Source organism: Micromys minutus, assembly GCF_963924665.1.
Source record: "Micromys minutus genome assembly, chromosome: 10".
In the NCBI taxonomy this organism is placed as follows: Eukaryota; Metazoa; Chordata; class Mammalia; order Rodentia; family Muridae; genus Micromys; species Micromys minutus.
In genome coordinates, this window is record NC_137979.1 from 17,247,057 (window position 1) to 17,269,008 (window position 21,952).

The window sequence follows — 21,952 nt, forward strand, 5'->3', positions numbered from 1 at the left end:
AAAGTAACAATATCTGTCCGGGCTAATCTCTGCCCTGATCTGGAGTCTCCTGCCTCCATCACCTGTTGCTGAAGGCATCCCAGGGTACCCAGAACTTTCTTTTCCCCATTCTCTGGGTTGCACCAATGCACTAGAGTCCCGGAATCAAGTTTTCTGGGATAGGTAAAGATCTTCCTTATCTTCCTCTTGTGAATAGGGTTGGGCAGCAGTCTTAGGTCTGCGACAGGCTGCCTCCTGTGGTAGCCTGGCAGTGGCTGTGCCTTCCACAAGCATGTGCTGAACTGGTCTGTTCCTGTGGGAACGGATCACAACTGCTTTAGTGTCTTCCATCAACCCAGATTCCTTACTGTGAGGGTTTGAAGGCTGGGAGTCAGAAACTGGTCTCACTGGGTTAAAAATCAAGGTGTTGGCAGGGCTGTGTTCCCTTCTGGAAGCTCATGAAGAGAATCCATTTCCTTTCCCTTTCCAGCTACTAGAGACCACCCATGTTCCTTGGCGTGCAGCCTGTTCTTCCATCTTCCAAAACAGAAATTGTGGGTCAAGTTCTTACTACATCTTATCAGTCTAGCACCTCCCTCCCCACCTTATGCATCTCTCTCCGACTTAACCTTACGTTAAGGAAAAGCTCTGTCAGGCTAGCCGATTGTGGATTTTAATTCCCACTTGTTATGCGATATATCATAATCTCAGATGCCTGAATTTAGAAAGCGAAGGGGAAGATGCTGTATTATGTGTTCCATAGAGACTGTCTCTCTTCCCAGCTTCTCTTTGTTGTAGTTAAATCCCACAATCCAATTCACCAATGAAAAGACACAAACAGAGGAAGGTCTAGGAGGGGAGGGGCCTGCAATATCTAGAAGAGCCCTAAGCAGGTTTGAGATGCATGTAGCAGGGGTTACTCCAGAGAAAAGAGGAGGTAGGGTCAGAGACATCACAAAATTGTCTCCTGGAGAAAACTACCTCATGCAACACGAAAGAGAAACAATTGTAGGAAAAACCCAAAGGGACTTTTACACTGAGGACAGCAAGGCTGAGAAGATGCCTACTGCGACTTAGTGGGGGCATTCTGAATTTAGTTCGAGCTGTGATAAAATCAGCCGAAGGATCCAACCAAGGGTCTTCCTGACCCGGAGGGAGGGAGGGTGTTTGAGTTTGTGCTTGTGGACAGGATCATAGTCCTTCATTGCTTGCTTTCTTTTATGGTTGTTTAGTGAGATGAGGTCTCCCTGCCCTGGGATTATTTTAGTTTTCATCTCAAAAACTAAGGGGTTTATTCATTAATCCTTAAAATAATATTTTAACCGATTCTTCAAGAATTTCATATAGTACATTTGGACTGCTCTTGGGAGTGGGGCCTGATCAGGTTGACCACAGTCTTGCCTCAGCCTCTGAAGTGCTGGGATTAAAAGTATAGAGCACCATCTCCCCTTTCTTCTTTTCTTTTCCTTGCTTTCTTCCCTCCTCTATCTTTCGTCTCTCTGTCACTTGGTCTCACCCCACCCCTGCAGCAGCCCCATGGATGAGTTGGGACATCCCGATTACTGCAGTTCTCCTGGATTTTTTCCCATTGGAGTACAGAGCAGCTGACTTCTGCCCTCCCGGATTTCTAGCCCTTATGGCTGGGGATATCTATGGATATAGATATGTGCATTATAGAAGCTCATCCTTTGCCCTTTGTGTGCAAATATTTTTATGACTCTTTTTGGTGGAATTTGGACAGGCTGTTCCCCCAGGAGAATAGAATCTCAGACAGCTGCTGTCAGAGTATAGCAGAGCAAAGTAGCAATGGCTGCCTACAGTCTGAGCCCTTCGGGGTGATTCTTCAGCACCCCTCCCTTTTGCTATGGGATTTTGTTTTGATTTATTTTACTTCGTTGCTATCAGTGTTTAAAAAGCTGTGTCCCAAGTTATGGGATGTTGTATGTAAAGATAGCTCAACCTATGGTGGACTCATGGAACAAGGATGCTCTCATAAGTTCTTATATAGGGATGAAAAAACTTATATAGCTACAAGGTAGAACTAAGCATCTCTACTGCTAAACTGAGAGTGAGGGTGGTCGCCTGCAATCCCAGCACAAGGGAGGTGGAGGCAGGAGGACCAGGGTCTCTCTGTCATCCTCAACTAGAGAAGGGGTTCCAGACCAAGGTTGTGAGAAACCCTGTCTAAAAATTAAAACAAAACAAAGAAAGAAAAGGCCCAAATAGCAGCAACAGCAACAAAAACAAAATTCTTTCTGTCCTTTATTGATGTTTCTTTGCCCCAGAGGCTTCTGGGAAATGGGTTCATGGGTTTATGGTGTTAGATGGTAAGGATCATCAATCCTATGGACCATTCCATGTTTACCAAACCAAACCAACCAACCTAACTAACTAACTAACTAACTAACTAACTTCATTGTTACCCAAAAGTGTACTCTATTCATACTAGTGCCATTTGGCATTTTCACCAGGCCAGCATATGGTTAACGGGAGGCATTTTATATAAAAGGATCTGGAAGTCACTGCTGCCCCACCTTAGAGCTCTATGCCCCTTAGTTGTGATTCTCAGCGTGAAGATAATATGGGAATGGTTATGTGCATGCAGACCTGAGCCCAGAGCATGGCCCAGGGAAGTCAGCTTGAATTCAGATCCCTTCGAGGCCCTCTTCCCTGAGTGCAGCATGAGGTGAGATATTGGGCCACAGGCAAGTACAGTGTGGTGAACAGTCAGCTCACCTGCATAGGTCCAGGACCTGTGGCTCCTTCATGGAGGAGGACCCTTCTTAGCGTGGCCTCTGTAAACCCGACTGACGCCAGTTTTCACAGGGAGCTTGAAGAGTCCTTGGTTTGGATGTCCTCTGCCACCTACAGTCTCTCTTCTTCCTTTCACAGATCTGACCATTTGTTCTTCCTTTACACAGTCTGAGAATGCATCCCAGGGTCTGCCTGTGCCACCAAGTCAAGTACCCTGCCTGTCGGGGGTGGGGGAAGAGGAAGAAACAAAGAGACAAACCACAGAAGTGAAGGGTAGCATGCGTCAGATGGGGCGCCTGGCTGCTTGTCCAGCCCCAGGCTCTCTGTGGCCATTTGGGAGGAAATACAGACCCACATGTCCTCCTCTACAATGGCTTAGAGAATTGGGAATCCAGGGTGTAAAACACACTGGCTTTGAAAACACAATCAGCAACGAAGTGCGTCCTAATATATGATTGGTTGGGCTGCAGAGAAGTTGGGCTGTTTAAAAGTAAATATGATGTTTAGCAAAAGTGCACCTGCCTTGGCAGAATAATGTCCTTACTATGATCCCTACCCACTGCCTGCATGGAAGACGCGGTCCTTTCACGGAGGTCCCCCGACAAAGGAGCAGAACCAGGCAGGTGTGAATGCTTGCTGACTGTCTGTCTCCTCTTCCCAATCTAGGACCCTCTCGGCCGCCATTAGCTCCTCTCAGCACCCGTGTGGCATGTGCGGGGGAGGTGGGCTCCAGTCTCTCTGCTGCATTAACTTCCCGTCAAGAACGTGAGACTTGCTCATTTCTCATCGTGAGCTCATTGCTGATCTTCGGGCTGACTTCAGGCTGAGCGGGAATTTCATGGCACTGTCAGCTGCCTCTGGGCTGCAAGTTAACTTCTCACCTCTAAGAAACCGCTCAAACTCTGGGCAGGCAGGGGGGACACGTATTGAGTCACTTCCTGAAGGAATGAAGTCTCAGTCACTAGCTTTTTTCAATTCCAGAAATATTTACCCGGCACCAAATGTGTTCTAGCAGCAGAGGGAACATAAAGATGGAGCCAACAGGGACTGGGAGCTCGGTGAGCTAAGACCACAGTGGGTGTCCCACGGACTCCCAGCAAACCTGAATCGGGGTCATTACTCCACAGCGCTAGTTAATGTCTTGATGTCTCAGGTGGAAGTCATGACAGGCACAGCTAATAGAATCTGCCCTCTTTCCTGAAATTGAATATAAAAGGACCTTTGCCTAAATTAAACAGAGACTTCAGTTTAAACAAATGTTAAAATAAAAGGTTTCAGTTGAAAGGATCTGTCACAAACCTTTTTGTTCCCTGCCTGCCAGAAACACTCCTCACCCTGCCTCCCTCCACAAAGAACATACAACTTGAGGCCAAATTGATGCCATTGGGTAGGAGGGGAATGTTACTGGCTTGAAAGGTCTTGGGCCCTGCATCCCGCAACCCACTCTTTGCCTTTCTGTGTCCTTGATAGTACTTTAAGGGGTTGAGACCACACACCAGCAGAGAGTCTTCTGGCAGCTTTTGAGTCAATCTCACCCCATGGTTCCAGCTCCTCTGTATCTAGGTTAGGGAGCCTGGAGGTTTCCTTCAAGTGATTAGCCCTGAAGCACTTTGGGGCCATGGTATGTCTAGGACAACTCCCCTACTGCCAGGCACCTTTGTCTCACAGCATACGGAAGATGGAGAAGCCCAAAGCAGTGATTATACCTCTGTTACTTACACGTGATTTTTTTTGCTACAATGTATTCAATTTTTTTTTTTTTTTTTTTTTTTTTTTTTTTTTTTTTTTTTTTTTTTTTGGGTGGTGGTGGTGAGGGGCTTTGATAAAACCAAGATTAGCTCTCCTTTTAGAATCTGACAGAGTGACCTATGAGGACAGGCTTATTTTGTCCCCCAGTTAGGACGGACTCAGGCCTTCATGGCAGGGAAGCTGTGGGGAGTGTGAGTAGGACAGCCATGTTGCGCCCCTCATTTGGGAAGCAGAGGGAGATGAATGCAGTTTTAGCTTGCTTTCTTTTTTTCAGGTCCCCAGCTCATGGGGTGATGCCATCTATGTTTAGAGTAGGCTTTCTTTACCCTTTCTAGCCATAACATCTAAGATATACTCATGTGTGTGTCTATTCACCCAAATTCAGTCCCAACGTTAGCCAAGATGACAGAGGAAAATGCCCAGTTCAGTGGCTGAAAATGGTTAGTATCCGAGGACACTTGAGAGTTTATCTTTCTAGATTCTCTTGGGGAATAAGACATTGGTAATTTTTCTCTTTCTTGTAAAACCCATTTCATGTCTCTATGTCCACCTAAAGTTTTTCTCTTTTACTCTGGACCACAACTTATTGAACTGTGTTACAACAATGGGTGGCATTGTTGAATGTGGAGTTCCAAAACATTTGGCAACAGCAAAAAGCTTGTAGACTGTGGTCGTTTAAGTGAGAATGGCCCCAAGAGGCTCGTATATTTAAATACTTGGTCCGGAGTTGGTGGAATTGTTTGTGAAGGATTAAGAGGTGTGGTCTTATTAGAATAGGTGAGACCTTATTCGAGGAAGGGTGTCACTAGAGATGGGCTTTGAGGTTTTGAAAGCCCATGCCAGGCCAAGTGTTACTCTCTCTGCCTCCTGCCTTTGGCTAATTATATAAAGCTCTCTGACGGTTTGATTCCTGCCGTGATTATCATAGACACCCCTAAACCTGTAAACAAGCCTTCAATTAAATGTTTTCTTTTATAAGACTTGCCTTGGTCCTGATGCCTCTTCATAACAATAGTAATTCAGTGATTAATTCCTGGGCATGAAACAACTGAAAATTTACTCAAACGAAACTGGTCATCAATCCTAGGTGTTTTGAGCAGAGCTTGCCCATGTTGGGTCCCCCCACTTCGTTACAGCCTTGTTTCTGAACACACCATGTGAGCTTTGGACTGTGCACGCTCCAGAGGGCTCCAGAGAATACTGCCTGAAATGTCTCTGCTCACATTCAAGGGAGTCCTTCTTAGAAATAAAAAAAAAAAAAAAAAAAAATTTAAAAAAAAAGAAAAAGAAAAAAATCATGTAACATTTTTATGTAACAAATTTTGTGAGCTATAATAGTACTTTATAAAATAAAAGTAAAATAAAAAAAGATTTCTATATGTATGGTTTCTTTTTACTGTGACTATGAAAGTTTCTGCTTGTATGGAAGGAAGTGCAATGGCTTAGATATAGAAGACAAAGACTTAAAGTTATTTTTCCCCATTATCTCTCAGCATGTATTAAGTTAGTAGATCTCTAGAAAAAAATTTATTAGGCTGTTTGATTTTAAAATTACGTTTGAGCTGCTCACTTGAGTGCCATTAAAAGCAAGTCAGTGAATTCTGACTTTGGACTAGGATGGGATTTCCAAAGCCTTCGGAAATGGCCGTAAACATGTGTCTTTCGTATTTTTTCTTACTATGTATTTATGGGAAATGACACTTTCAGTATGAATAACTGTAAAAACAGAACACTGATAAATTTTGAAAATCACTGAAGACTATGTCCTGCAGTATCAAATATTCAGAAAAAGTTTAATTCTGTATGTAAAACTAAACAAGCAATTTATCTCAGCAGTATAAAAATTCTCTTTTATCTTTAGTAAATGGTAAAATTATATATACACACACACCAAAGGTTTTTAAAATGTTCTTATAAAACTTATTTTTAGTAACTGATTTGCAGGCCTATTTTATTTACAAATATAGCTGGTGTCATGTAAAGATGTCCCATGTAAAATGGCACTGAGAAGAAGAGCCTCAAAAGGCATTGCATTAAGCCAACATATTTAAAGTGTTTCTCTACTTGGATTTCCTCACAGCTCTTTAAAAAGCCAAGTGTAAAACCAACTTTATTGTATTCTGTCCATCATTCCCTGAGCCTCCTCCTGTCCTTCCCTGTGTTTCCTGCCCTTTCATTGCCAGGAACTAGCCCATTGCCCACACCTGAGCCTTCTTCTATCCATCACAAGCCCCACTCATGTGTTGGGGCAATGTAATTGTGCACCGTGTAAATGTTGTCTTTGCATCATTCAAATGCTGGGCTTTGTGTGTCAACAGAGTCAAGTGAAGACTGGACTTTGGTATTGTTATTCATACAGCTACATCATATTTTGTAAACACTCCCTCTCCAATCTTCTGATTGGTTTATTAAAGAGCTAATGGCCTATGCCAAAGGCAGGAAGGTTGGTTTGTAGATGCAATAGAGGGGTGGTTTTGTTGGTCTGAAATATCTGGGGCCTGCTACAGCAGTCTTCACTTCCCAAAGATGATGAAACCATTTCTGGTTCTCATAAAGACCCAAGAGTCTGCTATTATCTTAAACTTTTCCCTTTAACTTCCCTCCTTTTTTCTCTTCTCCTCCTCCTTCTTCCTCTCTATCCCTCCTTCTCTTCTTCCTCCTTTTTTCTGTGACATGTAACTGGTCACATCGTGTTTCCTGACTCTTGAGTTTCACCAGCCTGCCATCTCCTCCACCATCTCCTCCACTCTCCAAATAACAAAACGGAGGACCAGGAGCCTTCCCTGCATCAGGTGACCTTACGAATCATGTGAACATTTCCCCATTGACTCAGGGAACCTTCCATAGCTAAGGCATGGCTGAGCATCTTGTCCCGGGCCTGTGCAGCCTGGGACTAGAGGTGAGTAGATCAAGGCACAGGTGTAGCAGTTAGTCAAGGCTTTCTCATATCACCTCACTTTCCCCAGGATGTGTGCTTTCTGTCTCAGTCAACAGCGTCTGGGACGGGGATCTGTCTTAGGGACATGATCCACCAAGGGGTTTCAAACACATTCTTTTAGACCTACATCTGGCTATTAAAATTGGTACATTTTAAGTGCAACCGTCTGAAAAGAAAAACAACAACAACTACAACAACCACAACAAACCTAACAAAACAAACCCATGTGCAGTTAAAGCCAGTTATAGTAACAGCAAGGAAATTCATGGTGGGAGGCTTGTTTACCAAGATACCCGGAGGAAGCTGGTTTCTGGAACCCCGGGTTCAGTCAAAAGAAACTTCAGCAAACAGCCAAGAGAGCTTCACATTGAGCCCTGAAGCACAGAGTGGCGTTTTATGAAGCTGGCTTGGACAGTGACCCGCATTTCGGGAATTCTCCAGGTACCCTTCCCTGACCGTGAGCCTCAGTCCCCAGGCTGTCCCACCCTGCCTCCTATCCTGTAATCATCACTGGTTTCATACTCTTTCCTCAAAGTCGTTTTCACGTGTTTTTGTTGTTGTTGGTTTTGGACTATTTTTTTTCCACTTTCAAACCCTCCCACGTGTTGCTTCCTTTATGGTTCTTGTTTTGTTGTTGTTGTCTGTTTGTTTATTTTTTTAAATAACACTGTGGAAGAAGCTTCTGTTGGAGGCAGGGTTGCTGATTCCAGTGACCTCTTCTTAGGGGCAGAACTGAGACCCGAGCTGGGGTGCATGGTCTTCTGTGAAAGCACGCTTTCTACAGGTTCATTCCTCTCTAACTTGGCGGATGAAAGAAACATCTTAGCAGCTTTCTGGACGTCCACACGCCCTGCAGAACGCTGCCCACGGGAGACAGGTGTTTCCTTTATCCCCCTGGGTGGCCAGCGTTCCTGTCAGGAAAATTAAACAGCTCTAAGTTGTTTCCTGGCTCACGGAGCCTTTTCTTAAAGTTCATTGCCAATTCTGTTGGCTTGGGGTGGGCTGGGGGCTTCTGGAGAGCTCTTTATTATGAACTGACCTTAGTACTGACCCATTCAATGGAAAAAAGAGAGATTTTGTTACATTCTCATGTAAAACTGAAGAACAGTAAGTGTATATAGGAGACTTTCAAGACAGGAGTCTAGGAAATCCTGATGTGTTTGACAAGGACATTGTTTAAAATGGTCAGAGGAGACTCAGTACAATTTCCATGACTGAAGACTGGCTGGGTTTAGAAGAGGGTTGGGACATCCAGCCCAGCCACTCTAGTGGTGTTATGATCTCTCATCTTTCACAGGGGTAATACAACCATGGAGGGTGGTCAGAGCAAACGTGGGTTTTGGAATCAAAGGCGCAAACACAGTTTCCGGACCATATCTTCTATTGCCTGTGTGACTGTGGGGTAAGTTACTTAACTTCTCTGTTCGGTGAATCTCTGGTCTACAGAGGCTGGTGCATAACAAATGGAAGGCGGGGTGCTGAGGAGATGGTGACAGTGAGTTCTGTCCCTAGAACCCATGCTCACATCTGCAGGTGGCTCAGGTGTGCAGAATCACTTTGTGCATTTTAGAGTGGTCTGTTAACACACATGCATGTCCTTGCAAAGAACTCTTCCTGTGGCTGCTGCGGTCTTCCTGCAAGTGTGTGGGAAGGGTGTGGCCAGGGAAGCTGTCCAGAGCCCAGGTAGTTGGCCTCAGCAGCAGCAGCAGCAGCGGCCATGGTAGCTTCCTTCTCCTCTTCTTCTTCTCTTAATTTTAATGAACATTCCTAGGGCATATAATGTCATGAAATGTCCTTATTCTAATTGGAGTATCTGGAGCAGCGACAGTTGCAACTGAGGGACTGACTCTCAGAAAGGGTTGAGTGTTGTCCTATTTGGAAAGAAAAATACCACTGAGATATATTGCTTGGTTAAATAAAAAAAAATCTATAAATCTGCACCTGACGCTTTCAGCTGCTTGTTGGGCTTTTAGGACGGCAGCTGTGCTAGGTTCCTGTCTGCAAGCACACCACAGCATCAGGAACAGTGTCAGGCCCCGAAGCCTCCCCTTGAGCTGGATACCAATTTGGGCCTGTCACTGGACCACCTTTCTCTCATGCTCGTCTCCATTTTTGTCCCTGTTGTTCCTCCAGATAGGAACAATATTGAGTCATAGCTTTTGACTGTGGGATGGCAACCCCATCCCTCCACTTAATGTTCTGTCCCCCCACTGGAGGTGGACTTTACAAGATCTCCCTCCCCACTGTAGAGTACTTCATCCAAGGTCTCTCCCTTTGAGTCCTGAGAGTCTGTCACCTCTCAGGTCTCTGGTACATTCTAGAGGGTCCCCCTACTTCCTACCTACCCAGTTGCCTGGTTCCATCCTTTCTGCTGGTCCTCAGAGCTTCAGTCCTGTTCCTTCCTCCAATACCTGATCATTCTCTCCCCTTTCCCTTCCTGTTCCCTCTCCCACCCAAGTTTCTTCCTTTGCCTGCTGTAGTTGCTTTCTTCTCCCTCCCAGGTGGGATTGAGGTATCCTCACTCGGGCCCTTGACTTGTTAGCCTTCTTGAATTCTGTGGATTATGTCTTGGGTATTGGCTACTTTTTTGGCTAGTATCCATTTATTAGTGAGTATATACCATACATGTCCTTTGGGTTTGGGTTATCTCACTCAGGATATTTTCTAGTGCCATCCATTTGCCTGCAAAATGCGTGATGTCCTTGTTCTTAATAGCTGAGTAGTATTCCATTATGTAAATGAACCACATTTTCTGTATCCATTCTTCTGTTGTGGGACATCTGGGTTGTTTCCAGCTTCTGACTATCACGAATAAGTCTGCTGTGAACATAGAGGACACATGTACCTGTGGCATGGTGGGGCATATTCCCAAGAGTGGTAAAGCTGGGTCTTTGGGTAGATTTTTTTCCAATTTCCGGAGGAACCTCCAGATTAACTACCAGATACTGTCATCCAACTAATGGATGGAAGCCAGGGACCCCCGTGGTTGAATTGGGATAAAGCTGGAAGGAACTGAGGAGGAAGATCAGCAGGTTCAACTGACCTGGACTCCTGAAATCTCTCAAAAATTGAGCCACCAACCAGGCAGCATGCAGCAGCTGATATGAGATCCTTAACACAAATACATCAGAGACCTTCCTGGTCTGGCCTCAGTGAGAAGAGATGCAACTAACCCCTGAGAGACTTGGGGCCCCAGGGTGTGGGGAGGTCTTGTGAGGTGGGGTTGGAGGGTGGGGACATCTCTCTTGGAGATGGAGGGGATGGTGTGGGATGGAGGTAGCTGAGGAGTAGACCAGGAGGGGGATGAAGACTGGACTGTAAAAACGGATTAAAGAATAAACACATCTGTAAATCTAAAATTTAAAAGTCTAAAGTCCTCTCTCCATAATTTGGTCTTGTAGATGAGAAAGTTTGAAGACAGACATGAAGCAATACCTTCCAGGGTGACAGAGACAGCTATTAAAAGCTAGTGTGTCATCAAGGTTTTCTGAGGTAGAAAGTGTAGATCAATGGGAAAATGACTGCCTAGCATGCGGGGCCCCTGGGGTTCACTCCAGTACTGCCAAAACCCAGTTCTTGAATGTGATCTACAGCACATGTATTTATGAGCAAATGCTTGTGAATTCATACATGTCTAACCCTTAACAGACACTGAACTGTCCTGTGTGCTAGATATTTGAATGGTTGAAGTAACTCACTTAATATTCTCTCTTTAGGAAGTAGGCATAACTTTTAATCTCCTGCAGAGGGAAAACTGACCTTGAAAATAAGACCATTAGGCTGTCTATGCTAGCATTAAATCTCAAGATCATTGGAAGAGCTTGGAGGGCTTCTGTCTGTTGATACTTTCTATGTGAAATCTGGCATCTGAAAAGACTGGAGGTGGTTTGGGAAGCCAGCTAGGGGGGATAGGCCCTGCTCTCTGTTCTGTTTCTCTGGCTAGGCCTGCTCTCCATGAACTGGAGTGGGTTTGCCAGGTATGCAGACAAGACTAGGCGTTCTGGGTGTCTGCATGGTTGCAGGGGGCTTCCTGGTGTGTTGATAAGGTGCCCTTGCTGGGGCATTGTTTATTTGGTTGTAGGTACCAGGATAAATAAAATGTTAGTTGTTATGATGCAATGACATTTGCAAACTATGCAAGGTATATAAAATCAATGTTTAAGACTAATCGTCTTGATATATTTCTATATGATTCCTTGACTTCTGGGGAATGAAGTGAAACACAAATCAGTCTGATCCTCCAGTGCCTGAGGGAGTGTTTTGGTTTCCCAGGAATCGAAAAGCTGTTATCCTGAGTGAGGTAACCCAGTCACAAAAGAACACTCATGGTATGTACTAATTGATAAACGAATACTAGCCCAAAAGCTCGGAATATCCATGAAACAATTCACAGACATTATGAAGCTCAAAGGGGAGAAAGGCCAGAAGAAGATGGATGCCTCAGTCCTTCTTAGAAGGGAGAACTAAACACTCATGGGAGGAAATAAAGTAACAAATAGAGGAGCAGGAATTGGAGTAAAGATCATCCAGAGACTGCTTCACCTGGGGATCCACCCCGTATGCAGCTACTAAACCCACACATTATTGCTGATGCCAAGTAGTGCTTCCTGGCAGGAATCTGAAATGGATGCCTCCTCAGAGGCTCTGCCACAGCCATACTGATACAGAGGAAGATGCTTGCGGCTGACCATCAGACTGAACATGGGAACTCCAATGAAGGAGCTAGAGAAAGGGCTGAAGGAGCTGAAAGAGTCTGCAACCCCATGGGAAGAACAAAATTATCAGCTAACCAAACCCACCACAGCTCCCAGGGATTAAAACACCAACCAATGAGTTCAAATGGAGCAACTCATGGCCCTAGGTGCATATGCAGCAGAGGATAGCATTGTCTGGCATCAATGGGAGGAAAGGCCTTTGGTCCAGTGGAGAAGGGGCCTTTGGTTCAGTGAAGGCTCATTTTCCCAGTGTAGGGGAATGTCAAAGCATTGAGGGGGGAGAGGGTGGTTGGGAAAGGGAGCACCTTCATGGAGGATATGGGAAGGGGAGTGGAGATGGGATTAGGGGAAAGGGGATAGCATTTGAAATGGAAATACAGAGAATATCCAATAAAAAGGGGGGGGGGAGGAAAGAAAGGCACTCAATGCTCCCACAGCTACACCACAGACTTTAACCTGAAGAACCCTTGACACATGCCTCTCAAGGCAATTAGACTGACTCCATGATTCCCTGCACCTAACATGCTGTTTCAGTGACTCAAAGTTTCATGTAAATATGAGTCCTACAAAAACTATTTGTCCAAAGCATTCAGACTTTCAATGGATATCCCTGCTTAGGGATATAACAGAGTCCAACTAATGCCATCTGATTGCTAAGTGACAGGGCTGGCTACTGGGCTTAGCTACATTTTAATGACAAAGTTTTCTTTATTTTTACAGATCCTGCTGGTTTTTTCTTATACATTAATGTTATGAAAATGGGCAGTTTTCTCAACCCTCAAATTTTCAAGTCTTCGACATGTAGGGCATCAAATAAACATTCTAGAACTTTCTTTGCTTTTGACTATAGTCTCCTTCTGGCTCACCTTATGTAAGTGTATGAATGTGTAGGTTTACTCTTGGGCCACTGGAACTTCTCAGGGGTGGATTAACAATTTGGGTTAACGTGAGGACACTAGCCACAGAGGTGTAGGTCTTGGCACTAATGACATTCAAAAAATAGCTCCATAACTCTCAGGTTGGAAATGACACCACATCTGGGGACATTCTGATGTCCAACAGAGTGAGGGTGGAAGTGAGAGAGAGAGAGAGAGAGAGAGGCATATTCATAACTATGGAATTAAGAAGAACGATGATGTTTGTTTATTAAGATGATAACTCACTTGAACATCACACGGAGCTAACCCCCTTTAGGCAGACAATAAGCACAGCGTGTTCTTTATGATAGCGCAGCCATAAAACTAGAAGACTTTACTCTTTGTTATTTATTGGGCCAACCGGACAAATCATTTTTCTACATGCCAGGCTTGGAAAATTCTTTTATTTTCTGTCTCTGTCTTATAAATAAAAACAGCACAGAGATGATAAATTTATTCTAATGCGTCCGGTACTGTAAAATCATCATTGCCAAGGGTTGGCCTTGGCATACAGGGTTTTGGTCCAAGTGTGGATACATATGTTCTTATTTCTCTATCCCGCCCGCCCTCCCCCCCTTTTTTTTGCTCAGGGCAATGGCAGAAAAAAAAGTTTTGGGATGCATATCATAAATCCATTTATTTCTCTTTCTCTTTGACCACAATATTAGACTGTGGACCTCAGCATCTTCTCATCTGGATGCTTATAATCCCTGCCTGAATAATCTCTTGGGGTCTCACCAATCCCTCCAAAGTCCACTGGCCATGAAGCCACCAGTGGCCTATTCAGTGGAAGGAGGTTCATGTTGCTCAGAGCTTGCTTAGCACTCTCCTACAATGGCCCCTAGCATCAAACCTAGCCCCTGCTGTGGGCCCTCCACCACCCTCTGGCAGGTTCTCTTGTTGCTTTTGGTTCTTCCTGCTTCTTCTTCCATTCAGCTCTTCTCCTCAGCAGCTGCTGGGAGAAGAGTGGCCAATTATGATGACCTCATTAGCAGGCTCCTTTGCCCTTTGCTTTCTGGATGTGCCCAATTAATGGGAGGCTCTGGCAGGAATTGGAAGGAGGTACAGAGTGAAGATCCTAGCTGCAGCCTTCTCCTGATAGCTAATCCTTCTCTTCTTGCTGTTCTCAGGATATCCTGCCAATCTAGCCCCTGGGAGTATTCAACATGGCTCGGTGGGGTCCTCATTCCAGTACATCTTTTCGATTGTCCCTTTTATCACATGACTATTGCTTCTCACTGGCTTTAAAGTCTCTGCTATATGGCACCTGCCCATCTTACCAGCCTTGCTCTCAGATTACCTGCTATCTTGCCGTCATATGCACATCCTAGGAGCACCTAGGTTAGTGCAGGCATGATGCAGTCTCCTTAATTCCCCAACTCTTCACCTTCCAGAACTTCACTCCCCTGACATCTCTATCTTAGGAAGGCTGCTTCCTCCTGCCAGCTGCTGTTTCTGATTTCCTTCAAGCTCCAGGATTAACTGAATCTGTCTCGTTATCTACCTAGGTCTCCATTTTTCTAGCCCTATTTCTAGGATGTGGGCAGGACCCTTAGATGTCTGCCCTGTGCCTTTGTAACTGCTATGCCCAGAATTGGGTCTTGCACATGGCAGTTGCTTAGTAACAATTTGCTAGGTGTTGATTGAGTGAATCTAGCTGGATTATCTCATTTATAGGGAAGAATATTTTATAGGGAAGAGCAGTGAAGATAGACTGACAAAAACTCACAGAGGGATGAACCTGGGTGTCTGGACTCAACAGCACTGCCCAACATTTCTATTAATTTGTGCTGTGTTCTTTCTGTAGAACAAGGTCTCTCTTCTTCACTGAGCATGCATTTTATCACAGAGCATAGTTTATTCCATGACATGGGTTTTTCTAATTCATATTGTCCTAATCTACTACTATTCTTTTTCCCCTTACCTCCCCCTGTTCTTCTTCCTGTTTTCACATCACATTGTAGCCACTAGACAGCAATTAAGAGTTATCTTTTTATTATTAGGAAGAAGTCAAAGCAGGAAGAAGCTCAAGGAAGGCAGAATATTGATTATAACAATAGTAGTTAACAGTTCTAGATTGATGATTACACTCTGAGATCGTGCATTCCAGGTAACTGTATTGTCTCCATACCAGTCCTATGGTCTAGATATTATGCGATTACAGAGGAAAAGTTGACATTCACGGAGGCTGGTGATTAGATCTGAAGAGGCAATCAGACAAGGGCGCATGGACAGAGTTGAGAAGAAGTTTCTGTCAGGCAGGAATGTCTGGCACAGAGGAGGGAGCCAAACCAAGGGCTTCGTGACCCTTGCCTGCCAATTCGGCCATTTACAGTGATCTTACCTGCAGACCAAGGTTTGCTGTTTATTATGTTCTTTTGACTGGTGCCATCTGCAGATGATTTCCTTTTGCCCAGAAGAGTTTCTCTCAATTGCAGAAGATAAACAGAAGGAAAGTTTGGGCTGCTCAACCTTGGAGCCCGCAGGTGAGTAGTTGTGAAAAACTTAATCTCCATGCTGTATTTCAAAGAAATTTCTTAATTTATTAGCATTCAGAGTCCATTGTGCAATTGAGACTAACAAAAACTACTTCTGCATTTTCCTAGGTCTACTTTTGAGCAGCCCAATGTTTTCATCATAATATTTACTTCTGGGTAAATAGAAATTCTCCAATTCTGATACAAAACAGAAAGATCAGAGAAAGAAAATAAATAGATGATGTGGCTGTTTAAAGATAATGTACAATGTTTTCTAGCAGCATAAATATTTGATTGTAAAACTTTCAATATGTTGTGTCTGTTAACTCATAACATACAACATTTAAATAATTTATTCAACCCACGTGGGCTTGGGTCACTAAGGAGGACAGAGAGAAGGCCAGTCTGGCAGGAGGCCAAATTCCCATCACAGCACACCCAATGGCTGACCCCAGCTGCTCCATTTGTTCCATCTGGAGCTCTTTGGCCAGGATTTAGCCACAGGCAAAATCAGAGGGTTAAATGGGGTACTTGTGTCCACAAAATTTGATTTCAAACCAGCTTGCCTCTGTTTCCAACCTAGAGCCTTTGTATGCTAATCAAACATTTTGTTATGCCCCCAGCCCTTGGCTTTTGTCTCAGACTAGTGATCCTCCTGCCTCCACCTCCTGAGTGCTAAGATCACAGATGCTTCCAACCAACCCTTTGTGCTACCAACTACTGTTAAACCATTGGATGCTCAGTTTGGCTGGCACTATTTGACATAGCTCATGGAATTCTGTGTTTTAGGATGAAGGGTTAGACGGTGTTTCTGGATCACCATGAAGTATTTACTGTAAAATTCTACCCAATTCATTGTCTCCTTGTCTCTCTACACAATTGTGTGATCAGGGTTCACTTTACAATCAAATGGCCTGATTTGGGAGACCTTTTATATTTTTGCTGTGTGTGTGTGTGTGTGTGTGTGTGTGTGTGTGTGTGTGTGTGTTGCCTTTATTTACATCTTTATGTGGAGGCTGTGTGAAGGGTATCCTTAGCATAGTCAAAGCCTCCTCCTGCTGTTTTGAGACTCAGAATTCCTGAATCCTGCTGAAAAGTGACCATTGAAGCTACCATTGGGTAAAAGCCTGTTCTGCTCCCAGCTTGGCCTCTCATCTCTGATGACAGAATTCCCACGAAGAAAGGAACATAGTAAATTTAGACATTATATACTCCAGATTTCAAATAAAATAAAATGAAATTAGTGCATGATAAAGACCTTCTGAGTTAATTAACCAAGAAGAAAGTAGTTTGGGTACTGGTGTGAATTGTTGTGGATTAGTGTGAATCGGTGTGAATTGGTACATGAATTATCTGGCCGCTTACCCGTGTCACTCAGAGGTGACTGGCAGCCCATATGCAGTCACAGTGTCAGAACAGTCTTATCTGCCACTTCCACTTCGAAAATCTTTCCTTTCCTTCCTGTTTTATGATCGGGTGTAAAAGCAGTCATGGAATTCAGAGGTCTCCAATATTAGTTGATTTTATTATTCCTTTAAGTCCCCTGCACCCACACAAACACATTTCTACTTATTGCTTCACACACTAAACACTCAGTGTCTCGTCCATCAAAACTGGAGTAAACTGACGTGCTACAAAAGATGCATCCTAATGCAGAATGCTGAGTCTAGAGGGTGTGTAAGTCTCATCAGCAGAAATGGTCCATGCAGTAGAAATGTTTTTAGTGGAAAGATGATGTTAGACATACTGATAATGAATAGGTTAACTCTATACCATATTTTATAAAACCTAGTGTGTGAACATTTTTTTCTCTATATTTTACTGTTACAGAAAACGTAATGCCTTTAAAACTTGGAATATCAGCATGGAATTGGTGGAGATTTTTTTCTTTTTAGTAGGATATAAAATGATATTATAATCAACAGTGATATGAGTTAAATCATTGGAATTCAGACTGTTTATCAAATAATAGTGCACAGTACAGACTATCTGGGCGTTCAGAGGTTTCTGGGACTTCAGAGATTGCTCAGTGGCTTAGTGCATTCACTGCTTTGGCAAAGGACCTGAGTTTGGTTGCCAGCACCCATGTTGGGTAGCTCACAGCTACCTGTAGCTCCAGCTCCAGGAGTTCTGACTTTTTTGGGGGGGGGTTCTGGATCAAAAACAGATGCATAGATATACACATAACTGAACATAAATGTGTAAATATTTTTACCAAAAAAATTCTTGTAGGCTAGACAACATTAAAGGAGAAAGGAGCAGCTAACTGGAACTTGGGGCTCGCGAAGAGAAACTCAGGCTGAAATGAATGGCTGGTGTGACCAAGTTTTAGGCGAGAAAAACACAGATGGAGAAATGATGCACATTCAAGAGATTTTGACCATGTAAAATTTATTGGAACGGAGAATGTGCCGTGTGGCTGTGGGAGCAGAACAGGGTATGCCTGTCATAAAGATAGGATCATCAAAATTAAACTGTGTGTGTGTGTGTGTGTGTGTGTGTGTGTGTGTGTATGTGTGTGTGTGCTTGTGTAGTATAAAGTGTCTGACTGGAGACAGAGTTTACAGTAGGGGACTTATCCATCACTCGGCAGAAACAGAGAGAAGGGCTGCATTTGGGTGTTAGGAGTAGGAAGCAGGGGGACTTGAAGCCACTGACTCATGACATCTGTTAAGTTTACTATTCTGTTTAAAATTTTAATTACATACATGCATGTATGTGTGTCTATGTGCAGTCATGTGTCCTCAGAGGTCAACGACATTGTACTCCTGGGAGCTGGAGTTACAGGTCGTTATGAGCGATCCAACACGAATTCTGGGAATTGATCTTCAGACTTCTGCAAGAACAGTGCATGCTCTTAACTGCTGAGCCATCTTTCTAGCTCTGTCTAAGTTTTATTTAAGGGTCAAGAATATTGTTTTCAGACAAACAATTTCTTACCTACTGAGTCACCAATCCAGCCTTCCAATGAAAATTTCAAAATACGAAATATAACTGCCTGCGTGTTGCTCGAATTCCTCATCACTGCAGAATAGCACGTGGCTCTCTTTATTCTCCTGTGCCCTGTCTCTAGATTTACCCATCTAGATTTCTCCATGGTCTGCTTTGCAGGTGAACAGGAAGGGAACTTAATCTTCCCAAGAGTGCAACGTGGCTCTGTGTCACCCCACTAAGTTCATCAAGAATTGTAGATCTGATTCTTGGAATTTCAGTGTTGCAGAGAAGTTAGATGTGGTAGGTTAAGTAAGAATGCTCCTTATATGTTGTTATATTTGCATACTTAGTCCCCAGTTGGAGAAATATCTAAGGATTAGGCAGATCAGGAGATGTGGCCTTCTAGAGGAAGTGTGTCACTGGGGGTGGTCTTTGATCAAAAGCCCATACCACATCCAGTATTACTCTTGTCTGCTGCTTGCAGATCAGGTTGTAAAACACTGAGCTGATGTTCCAGTGCCGTGCCTGCCTGAAAGCTGCCATGCTCCCCCCAACAACCCATAATGACAACCAAATAACCCTCTGAAACTGTAAGCAAACCTTTCTTTAATAAGAGTTGCCTTGGTCATGGTATCTGTTCACAACAGTAAGACAGTAAGACAGGTGTAGACTTGGATTCTTCTTGTTAAATCTTTTAGATAGCTGGATGCTCATGGAAACTTCCCCTAAAAGTTGACTGTATGTGTGTGTGTGTGTGTGTGTGTGTGTGTGTGTGTGTGTGTGTGTGTGTGTGTAAGATAGATTGGTATGTTTCAGCTGACACTGTATAATAGTCTGTGAAAACATTCAAGCTACAGGCTTCTACCTTTTTTCAGTTCAGGAAAACTTTCTTTCAGTTCTTTGGCCATTGTTTTTTAATATTCTGACCTCTCAGGAATTTTTGTTACATACAACACTGACATCTGGGTAGTTCTTTCTGTATTTCTCATCTTCTTAATCCTTTATCACGTTTGTCTCTTATACTCCCAGTTATGGGAAGACATCTTGTACCATAATTAAATTATTCTATTTTATTTGAAATCCATTTGCTCTGTACAAAATTCATTCCATTTTAAAAGGTAACTGCCATTTAAAATTTGCTAGTAAACATTTTCTGAAGCCATTCCTGCCTTTATTGGACATATTTTATAAATGTGGACTCTTCCTTAATTGTCTTGAGTATGTTTCGGAGAGATCAGGTTGCCCACAATTGTTCCAATAACTGCTATTGAAGTGATGAGCCATTCACTTCCACTGATAGATCAGGTTCCCTTTTGAAGATTGTTGAGTATTTTGCTCTTGTTGCTGCCTCACCCATGATCATTCTTATAGATAAATACTTGTCCAGTATTGAGAGATGAAATGTGTTGTGCAACAGTCTGTTTTTCATTCCTATAATGAAAAATCCCCAGGCATCTTGGCATTATAAAGAAGGATGGTTTACATAACTCAGAGTTCTAGGGATCCAAGAGCCATATCAGCTTTGCTCTGGTGAGGACCTCATCGCAAATGGTAGAACTGTGGGCAAGAATGCCAGGCAGGAATTTTTCTAAGTCTTCACAGAACAGTGTGGAGTCTGGGACTAAAATTGCTTCTCATGTGTCAACTTGTTTGGCTGGTTGGTATGAAAGGTTCTGTTCTGCAGGGCTAGTGAGTCCAGTTCCATGGTGCAAAAGGACTGAACCCCCATGGGCGTATCTTCAGAATTTACCCCCTTGAGTTTTTTTTTTTTTTTTTCTGTGCAGAGAATGAATAAGAGAATAAGGCAGAGAGAAGAATTCAATGCAGATGAGAATGAAGGTCAGACACTGGGAGCCAAGCCTTCAGAGAAGACGAGTATATGGTAATCTTTGAACAAGGAACAAAGTGCTCTGCTCCCCAAAAGTATCTTCTGTGTACCCATTATACCATCTCAGAGAGCTGTGAGAGTGTGGACCCAGGGCTCTTCACGTATAGAACCACAAAACTAGCATCGTTTAGTTCCTCTGACAGCCACAGTTGATTTGACTGTTCATTCTGTGCCTTGCCAATTGCATACAAATCGATCTCACTAAATCAAAAGGGTCACTGGGTGGTACTGCTTCAGTTTCTTCCAAAGAATTATACTCTAGGCCGGCCTCTTGATTATGTTTAAAACTGGACAAACAATTGGCCTTTAAGTGATTGATGTGTTGGAGTTGTGTGAGAACATTTGTGGCAAACGACTGCCGTTAGGATGGCTACATAAATATTTGTGTCTCAGGCTGATCCTTGGCTCAGTTGGTGATCACAGAGGTTTTCTGAGGCCACGCTGTGTGTGATAAGGTGATTAGCCACACTGACTTATTCCTATACAAGCATAGCAGCAACAGCATACAGAGGGGGCCCTTCCCTTAAATGAAGCCTCTGTCACTCAGGCACTGAGGAGTCAGAGGATAATGAACTGCAGTCAGTGCTCTCAGGCAAGTGGCATGAGCTTGGAGAAGTTACTTTCCTTCCTTGAGCCCCACTCTCCTTGCCGTATAAGATTACCAAACCCTGATACAAGTTTCACCTAAGATCCCCCAAAAGGAAGTTTAAAAAGCAATCTAAGAGGAAGTTCCATGCCTCTGTTAACATACAAACATGGCTGCTCTTTGGTCTGGTCCTGACAACCACAAGAGTTTTTCTTTGTGGTCTACCTTCTACCCAAGGTTGTGCTCTAGGAAAGCATCACTACTTATCTCTCTCCTTCCCCACATTCCTGCTCAGTGGTGCCATGGTTTCTCTCTCCCACCGTGATTATGGGAAAGAAAAACCTTGTTCGGAGTCATGGGGTCTGCTTCAGTGAATGGCTCAGCTCTGTTTGTTTTGTCCGTGTCTCACTAGAGTCGCTGGTCTCCTACTTACAGAAGGGAGAAATCTACAGGGGCTGAGCTTCTGGGATGAGAATACTTTTGGCACCTGCCATTTTCTCATGTCTGGTACCCAGACTTTGAATCACATGCCAGCATCTCTTTACCCAGGAGCAGGTCTGCCCTTGGGGAGGAGGTAGATGTTGGGAAGAGATGGGGTTAAAGGCTTGGATTCCTATCCTCTTCTCCACTAATTTTTTCTGTGGCTTTGGCTAGACCATCCTAACCCCATCTTTGTTTCTTCCTGGGGGAGGTGAGGTTATGTATGGTTGAATGTGTTTCACACTCAAGAGTGGTGAAGGTGCAAGGCAGCCCTGATACATCATCACACTTGGTGTCTTCTCAATGGCGGCTCTGTGGATTGACAACGTCCCCTGGAGAGGAAAAAGGGGTTGGCACCGTTCTTGGTTCCCCTCTGCCTATTAGCTGGCAAATCTTCAGAACAGAAATGCCTCTCTGCGCAGCTGTTAATCCAAACACACTTTGAAAGGGGTGCCTGTTGCCAAAACTTTATATTTATCCCAAGAAAAAATTAGAAACTATTTTTGGATTATCTGCACATGACTCGCCCGCCTCG